Raw genomic sequence first — 15,239 nt, forward strand, 5'->3', positions numbered from 1 at the left:
TGAAGTTAAGCCCCGTTGGTTTTCAAAAACAACTGTTATGGGTATTTGTCTTCCTAGTATGGGTCCCCTGTGCACAGGATGCCTGAGGAGGTATCTGATTCTCTAGCTTTCCATGCTTGTGATGTCCTTCCTGCTTGTGGTTAGTTTCACCAGGGGTTTGGTTCCCAGCTATGTCTTCATGGGCCATTGTAGTCACCTTAACTGCGGAAAGTCTGTTTGGGTCATCTTCTGAATTAGTGGCACTAATGTGCCTGTTATCTTGGTATGTCCATAAGACAAGTTGAGCTTAGGATCGTCCTATTAAGTCATCTTCTCAGAAGTGCCCCTGTCACACTTTAATGTGTGACTTCTACTTGGGCTGGCTGTCAACTAAGTGGCAGAGCTTCATCCCTTTCTTTTCCTTTGCTGCTACATCACTGGGAGAACCATGTTCTTGGTCTCCCCAGTGCATGCCAGGCAACTCAGGGTAGAAATATTCTTAAGGCTATTATTTTCTGTTATTAAACTGACTTTGATAAATTTTGTATTGTTTATGTAATTATCAGCAACAAATGAGAGTACCAATCTTGATCACTCCCGCTCCAAAATTATTTTTATTAATTGTTAACTTGATACTGAAATATAGTTAGATGTCAGTGTCTTGTTTTTGTGTTTTACTAATACATGATGGCTTCATTAGAAAACTGTCTTCAAAAGCATTTAGGTTTATATTTAATATTTGCTAATTTGGGAATAAAATATAGTCAGATATCAGTACTATTCATTACTTAGCTTGAGAAACTACTTCATATTAAAGCAAAGCTTTGATAGGGTGCCTGGGTGGCTCAGTAAGTTAGCATCCAACTTCGGCTCAGATCATGATCTCAGGGCTGGTGAATTCAAGCCCTGTGTCAGGCTCTGTGCTGACAGCTGTGCTGACAGAGTCTGGAGCCTGCTTTGGATTCTGTGTCTCCCTCTCTTTCTGCTCTTCCCTCTCTTGCACTCTGTCTCTCTCTCAAATATAAACATTAAGAAAAAGAAAAAAACAAAGCAAAGCTTTGATAAAAAGCCTAGTCATTTGATAATGCACTTCCGTAAGACATGGTTTCAATGCCCTTTCTAGAATTTGCTCACAAGTTCATTGACTGCCCTTAGTGAGACATCTCAAAGAGTCCAGCTTCTTAAACTCGTATTGCATTTCAGTTGTTCAATTAAAGTCTTTAAAAAATTTAAACAGTTTAAATGAAAACCTTTGTGGTCTATGCTTCCAACTGCAAAAACCAACAGAAATTATATCAAAAACAACTATTCTACTCCAGCAGTGTTGAAACTGAAACACTATTATTTATATGCTTTTTAATAATATTTTTTATTCATTTGGGTTATACCTACTTATTTAAAAAAAACTATTTTTCAACACATAATTCAAAGCAATGTAAAGTTTCTATTGTCCCTAACTGGCATCCTGTGGGGAAGATAACTATCTTACTCTGTGGCAAAACAGCACATTATGCAGTTAGCACAATAACTCCTGTCTCAAAAGTACTCTTTGAAATATTACACATAGAATCTGTCTCCATGCACATGCACATGTCTTCACTTGTTTAGTTGCCAAAATAAAATACTAGTCAAATGATAGCATGCTTCCAAGAAGGACAGAAATGGTTAACTCTTCCTTTTATAATTGAAACTTGTCATCCTTAAGTGCCTAAATGTAATTATGGAAGGAAAGGAATTTCCTCTGCTTATATACAGAATAATATTTTATTGTAATAATTAGTTAACTTGATTGAAGTGAATTTACATGTGCAGTGTGGATGGCCAGCATGCATTTTAATCCTATTTCCTGTATAAACAGCAACTGAGAGTCGATGACAAGGAGGCAGTATTTCTATAGTGTTACCGAGTAGAGAACATGTTGTTCACATAATGTCCTCTGTCACTTGCCCTTCTTGCAAGGATTACAGTTCTTCCTTGCCTCATTAAAACTCAGGGAACATGCTGATGTAATATTTAGTCACTCACTGGAGCTTAGCATTTTTAATTGAATCAGGATATTTGCACTTAAAATTTTTAGGATTTATTTTCTGCATTTCCAGGCTTATTTTTCTTAGTTATCTGTGCATCTTCCTATATGATCCACTTTTAAAAAACAAGTTTGACTTTGAACTTAAAGTAAGGATAAATTTTCATGACTGAACTTGTGCATGGAGGAAAAGGAAAGATGATGAGAAAAGGAGAACGGATGTGAATGCAAATATTGTGTTATTCTTGAACTTTTTTTACATTCTTCCTAACAGGGTGGATACCTCAGAGAAAGTAGTCCACTTTGTTCTCCATGATCTCTTTTTGTTTGTTTGCTTTATTTCCACTAATAGTGTTGCATTTATTATTACTATTGTTGCCAAATATTGAGGAAACAAAAACCAAGTATTTATAAAATATTGTAGGTTATAAAGCACCATATACAATGAATATTCACACCTTACCCAGTTTAGGAAATGAAATTTTATCATCATTTTGGAGACTACTAAGGGCTCCTCCCTGATCTTACCCAATTTTCTGCTCCTTCATAAATAACCACTTTCCTGAAATTTTAGTTTATTATTCCCTTCTTTCTTCCACATCACTTTACCATTTTTGCCACATATATTTATTTCCCTCAATAAGATGCTCTTCATTTTTTGGAATATGTGTATTTATTATGTTTTCACTTGCAATTTCTACCTTGTTTTTTGACTATTATATTTCTGGGATTTATGTATGTTGTATTCAGCTATAGTTCATTCATTTCACTGTTATACAGTATTCATTTATAATTTATACTATTAACAGACACATGGGTTATTTTCAGTATTTTGCTATTTTAAAGAGATGCTTTAACCTATTTGTACATGTTTCTGGTACACATGTGCAAATCTTTCTTTAATGCAGTAGTTCTCACATTTTAGCTCTATAATCACCTAGAGTGCTTATTAAAACATGATAGTTGGGCCTCAACCTCAATGTTTCCAATTCAGTAGGTTAGGGATGGGGCCTGTATTAAGGTTATCCAGAGAAATGAAACCAGTTAAAAAAATAGATATAGATATATATCAGAAAAGATATAGGAATTGGCTCACACAGTTATGGAGGCAGAGAAGTCCCATGATCTGCTGCAGAACATATCTGCACTATTAAATAATTAATTATTAATTCTCTGCTGGAGAATCAAGATAAGCCAATCCAAGGTGGAAGGCCTGAGAGGGATGAAGGGGGCAAACTGGGGTAAGACCCAGAGTCCAAAGACCTCATAATCAGAGGTTCTCATAATCTGATATCTGAAAGCAGGAAAAGATGGATGTCCCAGCTCAAGAATAGAGAGAGGAAATTTGCCCTTCCTCCACCTCTTTGTTCTATTCAGGCCCTCAAGGGAATGCCCACCCACATTGGTAACGGAGATCTTTTCAGTCTACTGATTCAAATGCTTATCTCTAGAAACACCCTCACAAATAATGTTTTACCAACTGTCTGGACATCCCTTAGCTCAGTTAGATTGACATATACAATTAACCATTACAGGGCCTAAGATTTTGCATATCTAACAAGTTCCTAGGTGACACAGGTGCTACAGGTCCAAGAAGAAACTTTGAGAACATCTGCTTTAGAGTATACAGCTAGGAGTAGAATTGCTGAGTCATAGAGAAATAGCAATTTCAAATTTATTATATACTGCAATGTTGTTGTCCAGCATGTTTATATCAATATAAACTTCTACCAACAGTTTGTATAAATGTTTTTATTTTTCCATATCTTTGTCAATACTGGTTAGTGTTTAATTTTGGCAAGAACATGGGTGTGATATAATCTCCTTATATTTTAATTTGAATTTTCTTGATTACACAATAGAGTTGAGCGTATTTTCATAAGTTTATTAGCCATACATTCTTCCTTTTAGTTTCTTTTCTCTATTTTCCATTGGTATTTTTTTTCTTACAAAGTTGTAGAAATTCTTCCATGGCCTCGTCATGAAAACTCTTACATGACTATTTTTAATACCATCTAATTTCTCTTATAAGATTTAGGAGAAAAAATGTTTTTACTTTTTATCCTACTTGACTCATGACTGAATATATGGCTTCTTTTGCTGCTTAATACAGACTTGATGATAATAATGGAATTATTTAACAAAAAACCACCCCTACCAAATACCATATTATCTGATGATATCTCATTCACTCCATCACTACCTCCAAGTCAAAGTCACAGCTTTGTCTCCTGCACCCCAATGTCAGCCTCCCCCTCACTGCCACCCCACCTCTCCTTTCCCTTGCTTCTACCCCAGCCCCTCTACAAGCTATCCCGGCTCAACAGCAAGACTTATCTTTGCAAAGCACAAATCAAATCATGTCCTCTGTATAAATTCCTCAATGATTTCCTCATTGTAACACTTAGAATAAAATCTCAAGTCCTTACCATGCAACAAAGCCTAGGAAATCCCACTCCATTCTCAGCTCTGCAACTCTTGCCTTGTTGCTGTTTCTTTCTTTTTTTTTATTTTTCATTTTATTTTATTTTATGTTAGACAGAGACAGCATGCATGAGTTGGGGAGAGGAAAAGAAGGAGAGAGAGAAAATCTTAAGCAGGCTCCATGCTGAGTGTGGGGCCCCACGCTGGGCTTGATCCCACTACCCTGGGATCATGACCTGAGTGGAAATCAAGAGTCAGATGCTTAACCAACTGAGCCATCCAGGCACCCCTCCTTGATTCTGTGTTTCTGAAACACTCCCAATCTGCTTCTCCTTCTCCCATTTTCCAGAAAGACCACCCAGACTATCCTATCTCAAGTAGCTCCCTTTCCCACTCTTCAGTCCCATATATTCTCTATTCCCAATCTTGCTTTATTTGTCTTCACAGAACTTCTCTATATGTGACATGATTTTTAATCATCTTATCTTTGTCTTCTGCTAAAATGTCATCACCACTGTCTAATAAGTTTGCTTTATTCATCTCAATATTCATCTCAATATCTTAGTGCCTAGGGGAGTTCCTAACAACAATTATGTTCTCTACAAATATTTCTTAAATAAAAGAAGACATCAGTCTCACATAATTCTCAGTCTTTTTAATCCTTGAAGGTAGACACTGGATATTATTCATCTTCACAACCCCAGAATCCTAATACATGATACAGCACATTGTAACCACTTAATAAAAGTGTCTCAAATAAATTAGTAATATACACAAGTAGGATTAGCCTCATTTTAGATATGAGGAAACTGGAATCAGAGCGCTTGCTTAAAGAGTCAGGAATCTGTTGGTCTCCAAAGCTATTCCACTGTGCCATGTTCTCTAAACCTGACATCATAGTATACCAATGGGACACTGCAATTAGGATGAGTAGATGGATAGGGATGACTCACACCAATAATAAGCCTGCGAACCTGTGATACCAAACAGTCCTAGAGATGAATCAAAATTCTCAGTTCCCTCAATTTTTGAAAGAAGGTCTTTTCCCCCTCTTCAACAACTTAGAAACTCCTTGAGGTAAGAGGATACTTTCTAATTTACTCAATTAGCCATGTGCTCTGGTAGTATTTGGAGAAAATTGTATGTTGATTAACACATAAATTTTATTAAGATATACTTCTTGTTTAGAATGGTGATTTGAGTGAAGATGTTTAATTCTTCCTCTTCCAAGTACCCACGGGAATGACAAACACAAAAATTATCTAGAAAAAGTCTATATAAATCCTAGATACAAGCAAAATGGAATCATATACATGCCCGCAATTTCAGGCCCTTTCCGTTAAAAATATTTCAAGCAAGTCAAGATAAGGTAGTTGTTAATTTCATCTGTGGTTAAAAACATGTGAATAAATAGGATATTTAATATAGTCATAAAAGGAATCAAGGTAAAGAGCAATAATCAAAGAAGAAAAATATCTCTACACCAAAGACAGAATTGAAGCTTCAAATCAAGAAAGTTCTTTAAGTGACAGGCTAAAGTTTTCATTTGTTTGTTTTAAATTTCAATACAATATTAAAAATAAAATCTACACACTTCCAAACAGAAAAAGTAGGACTTAAAAGCAAATAATCCATTTGTGTTTGGAATTATCTTCCTTACATACAAGACAAAATGCTAAGAAAGAATAGAGCAATGTCTTAAGGCTGTGCCACCTACCTAAGGGATCGTTTGTAGGTGAGAAAAGAAAAAAAAAAAAAAAAGAACTGCAATAAAAATGCCTGAGAATGGCAAAGAAGTGGTATGAATATTATGGTAATAAAATTAATGAAATTTTACATAGATTTAAGATTCCTCTTAGACTAGTCACAGGACAAAATTTTCCCAAAAAATTCTCTAAAGAAAAGAAAGTTTTATAAAATAACAAACCTAAATCTGGAGATCATCTGAAAAAATCTTGGCGATGATGACAGAGTTGAGGAAAACTGTTAAATATATCATTTTTCCAAAGGAAAAGTGTGCCGGTGCTGGGACAATTTTCCCTCAGATCCATTGCTTGCCCTTACTCTAGTCTGCTTTATACTGAAGGCAGGGATTCCCATAGGCTATGTTTCCAACTGGGATTAGCAGATGAGAGCTATCAAAAGAGTGATGAAAGGAAAATCCAGGAAACTTCATCCCCACCTCTCTTTGTCTTGAGTGGCATTTCCCACAAGAGTTGCCCCACCCCCACCCCTCTCCACCCCAACCCCCACCCCCCTTTCCCCCCCACCCCCCACCAGATAGGTCCATCGTGGTTCCTGCTTCAGCCAGGTGACCTGGACAAAGATAAAAATATACTGTCTTTAAATAAAAAAGAAGACACATTATGCCATCTCCCAAAATATAATTATCTAGATGAAAATGTTATGACTGAAAATTAAATATTATATCTGAAAGTTATCCCTATAAATACAAAAAAAATCAATATTAGTAGACACAAGAAAATCAGTATTATTGTAATTTATTGCTAGCATTTTATATAAGCTCTGATTTCTCATTCTAAAAGGGTCTTTTCTTAGCTATTTCTCTCTTACAGAAAGGCTTATTATATTTCAAGCTATCATTACGTTGAATATAGCACTTCTCTATTAATATTTGTTTATATTGGTTCCTGATTTATACTGTTATGAAAAATAATACACAATAATGCAATAAGCATCCTTGAATGTGTACGTGTCTGGGTGTACAAATCAATGCAGATGACTCTATTTTATGGAATATATTTCCAAAAGTGGAATTATTGTGTCCAAAATATATACACTTTAAAAAAAATTTTAATGTTTATTTATTTTTGAGAGACAGAGTGCAACAGACAACGAGCAGGGGAGGGGCAGAGAGAGAGGGAGACACAGAATCCGAAGCAGGCTCCAGGCTTTGAGCTGTCAGCACAGAGCCTGATATGGGCTCAAACCCATGAACTGTGAGATCATGACCTGAGCTGAAGTCAACGCTTAACTGACAGAGCCACCCAGGCGCCCCCAAAATATTACAGTTTAAAGCTACACAGACATTGCCAGATCATTTTTCCAAAAGGGCTGAAATTTTTTACCTAACCACCAGCAGTGAATGGAAGTATTCTTCTCTTTGTACCCCTAGAACCAGATTTCACTGTACTTTTTAATTTTTGCTGTCTTTATAGATGTAAAGAGATATCTAGCTTTTACTTCAATCTGCATCTCCATGGTTACTAAACAAATACAGAGTCTTCTTACAATGGCAATTTGGATATGCATTTCTGTGAACTGTCTTTCATATCCATATTCCTATTGGGCTATCTGGCTTTTCATGATAGTTCACAAAAGTTCTTTGTATATTTTTTTTTTCAGCGTTTTTTATTTATTTTTGGGACAGAGAGAGACAGAGCATGAACGGGGGAGGGGCAGAGAGAGAGGGAGACACAGAATCGGAAACAGGCTCCAGGCTCTGAGCCATCAGCCCAGAGCCCGACGCGGGGCTCGAACTCATGGACCGCGAGATCGTGACCTGGCTGAAGTCGGACGCTTAACCGACTGCGCCACCCAGGCGCCCCAAAAGTTCTTTGTATATTAAAGATTAGGAATTCCCAATGTTTTCTACTTCATGGCACTCATTTGTATGTCATCACGGGATAAACAGACTTAGGAGTAAATATATATTTTTACATCATGGGGTAAATAGACTATGAGGCTGGAAGTGACTTTGCTGGACCAGCCTGGGTATTCCAGCCCCCTCCCTGCCGAAAGGAACCCCAAGAAGAGAAACATCTTACCAAAGATGTAACCGATATCAGGTCCTGACTGGACCAGATATAATATCAGCAGTTAGTATTACAAAAATTTTCCAAGTCTATTATTTAAATAGTGACTTGGAACCCATATTTTCTTCATATTGTCCAAAATTTTTATGTTTTGTGTTGTGGCTTCTAAAGTTCATGCTTTTTAAGAAATTTGCCTCCATCTTTGAAATTTACTGTAGTTTTTAAAGATTTTCCTCCAAGATTTTTGCAAATCATGTATGATAAGACTAACATTTTATACATATGTATATATATATGTTTAACATATATATGTGTGTGTATATATATATGTTTAACATATATATGTGTATATGTGTACATGTATATATATATGTTTAACATATATATGTATATATGTGTGTGTGTGTGTGTGTTGTTTATTTTTGAGAAAGAGACAGAGCACAAGTGGGGGAGGAGAAGAGAGAGGGAGACACAGAATCCAAAGCAGGTTCTAGGCTCTGAGGTGTCAGCACAGAGCCCTACATGGCGCTTGAACTCAGGAACCAGGAGATCATGACCTGATCCAAAGTCAGATGCTAAACCACTGAGCCACCCAGGAGCTCCTACATATGAACATTTTAGAAGATCCTGCAGTAAAAACAAGAACATAAGATGCTTCCAACCTCTGAACAATTACATATATTTGCATTGGCTGATACAAAATGAACAAGAAAAAAATTTCCAGGAATACTTTTAGTTAAACAATATTTTAATAATATTTATCAAGGAAAGGAACATGGTGTCATCTAAAAATCATTTCCCAGGGCACCTGGGTGGCTCAGTCAGTTTAGCATCCAACTTCAGCTCAGGTCATGGTCTCACAGTTGTGAGTTGCAGACCCACGTCAGGCTCTGCGCTGACACCCTTGAGCCTTCTTCGGATTCTCTGTCTACCTCTCTCTCTGCCCCTCCCCTGCTTGTGTTCTCTCTCTCAAAGATAAATAAATAAATAATAATAAAAAATAAAATAAAATTCCTTTTCCCAGGAATTAAGCTCTTGCTCTAGGTGCAGCTCAGTCCCTGCTTTAGCAAACCTCTTGGCTTCTCTTGATCTCAGTATCGGCATTGTTAAAGAGATATGCTGAATAAAACATCAGGGACCTTCCTTTCTAACATTCCATAATGCTACTACTCTGCTCAGAGTTACAGGTCAATCAGTCAGAAGAAATCAAAGGAAATATATTTTCAGGATATTGGTGGCATTTCCTTGGGGAAGTCCAATGAAAATAATTCCCAGTGTTAGAAACTTAAATTTGTTTTCTGCTCTTTCTTTATGAGAAAATAATATCTTGATGAATGGTTTTTAAGGACTACATAAATTCATTGTTGAAGTGACCAAGATTATGGTCTTGCCCATGGGATTACACAATTTACAAAAATTATTACTTTGGGAATATCTGTTAAAAAAGGAGGAAATGAATTATGGAAAACTAGGCAGCTTTTAGGGGCATTTTGTCAATTCCTTCCATGTTATGCAATAGAACTTCATGAGTCAAGATCAGGGTTCAAAGTAAAATTAGGCATCAAAGCTACACAGTGAAGTTCAAAGTTATATAGTCTTAAAGGTTAGTGTAACTTGGGCTGATTATTTTAAAAGACTGGATTCTTCTGCAACACTGACCAGAATCCAACCTCATTTGACGCTGATACTATTTCATTAATCTTCCATCAGCTTAGAAGTTGCACTGATTTTGCTAAAAGACAGAATTTATCATTTCTATAACATGATTCAGGAAAAAAGGTAAGCAGGACATGATCGCTATAATAAAATTCTGCCCATCAATATTAACATTGGCACAAAATCTTGCTATAATCATAGATGAGTTGCCTCCTCTCTCTTTTCTGTTCAAGACATGTCTTATCTGCCTCTGAAGGACCTTTCTTAGATCTCTCTCCAAGTGGAATTCAGTTAAACAAGGTGACACAAAGAACAGCTATAATAAACTTCTGTATACCTGAAATAGGAGAGGATTTTGTTTTGGACTCTGAGGAATAAAAATGACCCTTTTTCCGTATGTAATTTTACTCAATTGGTAGGATATCAAAAGATTGAGGCATTCTAAATGAAAAACTAAATATATTGTTGTGTTTTTGCCTCCTTTTCACCTCCTCATTTTATCAAACACAACCTATCCCATTCAAAACAATAAATGTTGATGCTGTGTGTACGTTCTTTTGTGTTTTTACTTTTATCTATGTTTATATAAACATGTATACACAGATGTATGTGCAAATTTGCATACATTTGAATATATACAAATACCTTCCCACAGATACAGATAAACACATGCATTTTTCCTTATTTTTGCAGAAAGTTTTGTTTCTTGCTTTGTTCTCAGAATTGACTTCAGCTTCTAGATTTTGCCACTATTAACAATGCTGAAGCACCCATCTTTGAACCTACATATTCTTACGTTTGCTTTTTCTATCTCTGTGGATAGATGCCCAGGATGAAGACTGCTTTCTTGGTCAAAGAGTTATTTAACAAAATTCATCAAAGTGTATTTTTCATTTTTTATATATATTGCCAAATTGCTTTCCCCGCAAAACCTAGAAACTTTCACAATTTGACATTGTTTCACCATTATTGTGAGCACTAGGTATTATACAGCTTTAAAATGTTTCCAGTCTGATAAGCATTCAAGATCTCATTATCAGTTTAATTTGTACTTCCTGCATTACTAGTGAAGTTAACCATCTTTTCATGTTTGGTGTCCATTTACATTTGCTCCTCTCTGAATTGCCTCTTCCTGTTCTTTGGTAAATTTCCTATTGGTTTGTATCTTTTCTTATAGAATGTTTAAAATCATGTTGTATAAATTCTAATCCTTTGTCATCTCTTGCGCCCCAAGGCTACCATTCATCAATTGACTTTGTTAACGTTTCACCTTTCAACTGTGTTATTTTTAATATTGTCAATCATTTCTATACCTTTTTAAATGGTTTTTGAATTTCTAGTCTTTGTTAAAAAGATCCAGCTTCAAAATTGTATATATGGCCTCCTAGACTTTTTCTAAGATATTTATTGTTTAATTTATACATTTAAATATGAATCAATTTGGAATATGATTTTGGCAATTATGTGCAGTGGACAAAATTTTACTTTTTTTTTTTTTTCATACGGAAGCCACTTTTGCCACATCATTTGTCCTTGTGCCATTCCATTCAGTGGAAAGTCTACCTTTGTCAGATTTGAATTTTCATTTATGCCTGGATCTATTTCTGGTTTCTTTATTTCATTCCACTGGTCTATTCGCTTATTCCCATGGACTACCACTCATTTGATTATAATAGCTTAATTATATGCCCTGGATCTATAAAGCACGCCTCCCCTATTCTTCATCTTTAAAACAATTTTTATTTGCATATAGCTGACACACAATGTTACATTAGTTTCAGGTGTACAGCATAGTAATTCAACACGTCTATATGTTATACTATGCTCACCATACGTGTAGCTGCCATCTGCCATCAAACAGCACTACCATAATATTATTGACTATGTTCCCTATGCTGTATCTTTGTATGCTGTATCCATGATGTATTCATTCCTCAAAAAATTAAAAATATTGGGTCATATGATCCAATAATTCCACTACTGGGTATTTACCCAAAGAAAATGAAAACATTAATTTGAAAATATATATATGCACCCCTATGTTTCCTACAGCATTATTCACAGTAGCCAAGATATGGATACAACCTAAGTGTCCATCAATAGATGAATGAATACAGAAGATGTGGTATATATTTTTCATCATTTTCTACAAGTTTCTTGGCTATTGATGACTTAATTATTCTATACAAAATTCAAGATCATTTTATCCATTTATGAAAAGCTCGATATTTCTACAGGCTTTATAGAAAAGGAGCATTTTTTAGCACATATATTTCTCAGCAAGGTAATTTTGACTTTAATTTTAGTTGTCTTTTTCTTATGCTCACTGGAAAAACTCATACAAACTGGCCTGGAGGGAGATGTTTTTATTTGAAGTATGAAGTATATTATAAATCTTTGGAATAATTCTGGTAATGTGACATTTATTCCTCTGTGTACACATAGGAACGAGAAGGTTAAGTTTCCATAGAAAACAAAAAAGAAAATATTTTGTTTTATTATTCTCTTTGTATCTCAAAAGAAAAATCTATCACAATGCTTTGGGGCTAATAAGGGGGATATAGTGGAAGAAAAATGTAGTATTTTTCCTTATTTTCATAATTGACACGTTATCTCATATCCCTTCTTGCTGTGGTCGGGCATAGTTTACTGTAAGGTGTAGCAATACAGATTTAAGAGACATGTCAGCCTGAGACACTTGACGAAATACCTGTGCAATGGAAATCCTATCATTTGACACATCTGTTCTGAGGACAAGTAAGAATATCTTCATTTTCTAATTTTCATTAAAATTATTTATATTTTTTTCTTAAAATAGCTTTTGAATTTTGTAACACGTTAGATCTTTGGGGAAAAAAAAAACTAAATTTAATTGCAATGAAGAATTTAACAGGTTTGCCATTTTACACACGAATTCAAATCCTGACTCAACTGTGTGACTTTGGGCAAGTTATGTAAACATTCTGAGTCTCATGCTCTTCATCTATAAAATATTGCTAATGTTAGAAACTATTTGCAAAATTACCAAAATTAAATGGAACTAAAGGATTTCATACAGTGCCTGGCAACCATGGTATTTTAAATACTAAAGCTATTGCTACAGGTAGTAGGAAATAGATAAAGCTTTATTTATTACAAATTTACAATGTATCTATATATTACTCTTACAAATAAGGCCTCCGCTATTTCTTCCTAACAGAGCGATATAATTTGATTTTTTAAAAAGTATTAACTTTTCCATTCAACAGAAGTATACTGAGCACTAATTATGACCCACATTCTATCCTGCACACTGAGGGTACAAATGGAAATTCGATAGGTGGACTCCCTTCTCTGGTGTAGCCTACCTTTTAATGATACAATATACATCAAAAAAAGAAATAATCAAAATAATCAGGTTACAAAAAGCATTATAAACAACACAGCATGATGTGACACAGTAACTCGGTAATGTATAGCAATTACATGTCTGAAAGTTTCATCTGAAGGACCCCTGGGTGGCTCAGTCGGTTAAGTGTCCAACTTCGGCTCAGGTCATGATCTCCTAGTTTGTGGGTTCCGGCCTCGTGTCAGGCTCTGTGCTCACAGCTCTTGGAGGCTGGAGCCTGCTTCGGATTCTGTCTGTCTGTCTGTCTGTCTGTCTCTCTCCCTGCCCCTCCCCTGCTCACACTCTGTCTCTCTCTAAAATAAACAAACATTTAAAAAAAAAAGAAAGATCCATATGAACAGTTCAGAAATGTTTATAATATATATGCTATTTTATCTCAGGTGTGACGTAAATATTTATTTTACAAAGTGACAATGTAATATTTTTTAAATTGAGAAATAAAGATCTCCTTTAAAGAAGCTGATTAAATCATTTATAATTACTACAGAAATTACTTAATGGGTACTTCAATTCACCAAATATTTTGGGAGCCCAATTATGTTCTAATTACATGGTAGGTGTAGAGCCATATAATTAGGTCCTAGAAATACAAAGATTTAGAAAACCCAGGCCATCTCCTCAGTAGCCATAACTATAACTATATGATTAAGACTGTATTAGGTATTTATAAAGTAACACAGGATTCCAGGGAAGAGTACTCTCTTCAGTAAATATCTACAACATTTTATTTATACTTGCGGACTTTTAATGAAAACTGTTCTCTTATGAGACAGTGTTATCTCTCCCACCCTTGCCAAACCACTGGATACTCAGAATAGGAATGAATAAAATTGAACCTGTCTTTTCTTTTTATGTCTTTGTATATTTTTTGTTTATTTTTTAATGTTTATTTTTGAGAGAGAGAATGAGAGACAGAGAGAGAGTGCATGAATTGGAGAGGGGAAGAGAGAGAGAGGAGCAGAGGATCCAAAGTGGGCTCTGTGCTGAAAGCAGAGAGCCCCCTGCGGGGCTCAAACTCACAAACCATGAGATCATGGCCTGAGCTGAAGTCAGACACTTAACTGACTGAGCCACATAGGTGCCCCTCTTTATGTCTTTTTAAGTATCACTTTTATTTCTTGTCTCTGGATAAAATGAAGAAATTTACTTGAAGGCAAGCTCTTGGAAGAGGTCCTGACTTGAGGGCCCATCCTCTTTCAGTTGGAGAGATAAGAAGTTGCCTTCATTAAACCCCAAAATGACCCAAACGAACAGACAAACATCTTTCTGCTTGATCCAAATCTGCTCCTGCTCACATATTCTCTATTTTAATCAGGAAATCACTAGTCACTCATTTACCTGAAACAAACATCATATTTGAGTTTCCTTTTATACTGCTACTGCCCACATACCATTATTCATCAGTATCCCGAGTCCTATCTCTTCTAGTATTCTCATGGCAACTGCGTTAGGTTATATCCTTATCGTCTTTATCTAAGATCATAGCAATGGCTGCCTAACTATTCTCTCACATCATCAGTCCATTAGAGCTAATTTTTTAATGGCAACATGTGATGGTATTATCCTACCAGTTACCTCCAAGGAAAAAAAAATACAAACTCCTGTCATGCTTTACTTCTGGCTACATCACCTCTCCTGCTCTATGGATTCCTGTATTGCAACTTCCCATTACTGCAGAATGCCCCAGACTCTCTCTTTTGCATGGAATGTTCTTCACTCCCTTAACCACCTGAAAACCTCAGCCCTTAAGATGGAGTTTAAATATCAACTCCTTTGGGACATCTTCCTCACAGTCCCAAACTGAGGCTGCTTCCTCAGCATTCACATCAAAGCACACTGATTTATCAGTACTTTTCACTGGCTCAGTTGCTGGACCGTGAGCATCCTGGGAACTGTGCCTTAGGCATCTAGATATCTAGCACAGCGCTTGCTAGAAAAACATTTCCTGACTCCTCACCTAACTTGAAAGTCCATTCCAGTATGAAAATTG

Source organism: Lynx canadensis, chromosome C2, assembly GCF_007474595.2.
Source record: "Lynx canadensis isolate LIC74 chromosome C2, mLynCan4.pri.v2, whole genome shotgun sequence".
Lineage (NCBI taxonomy): Eukaryota > Metazoa > Chordata > Mammalia > Carnivora > Felidae > Lynx > Lynx canadensis.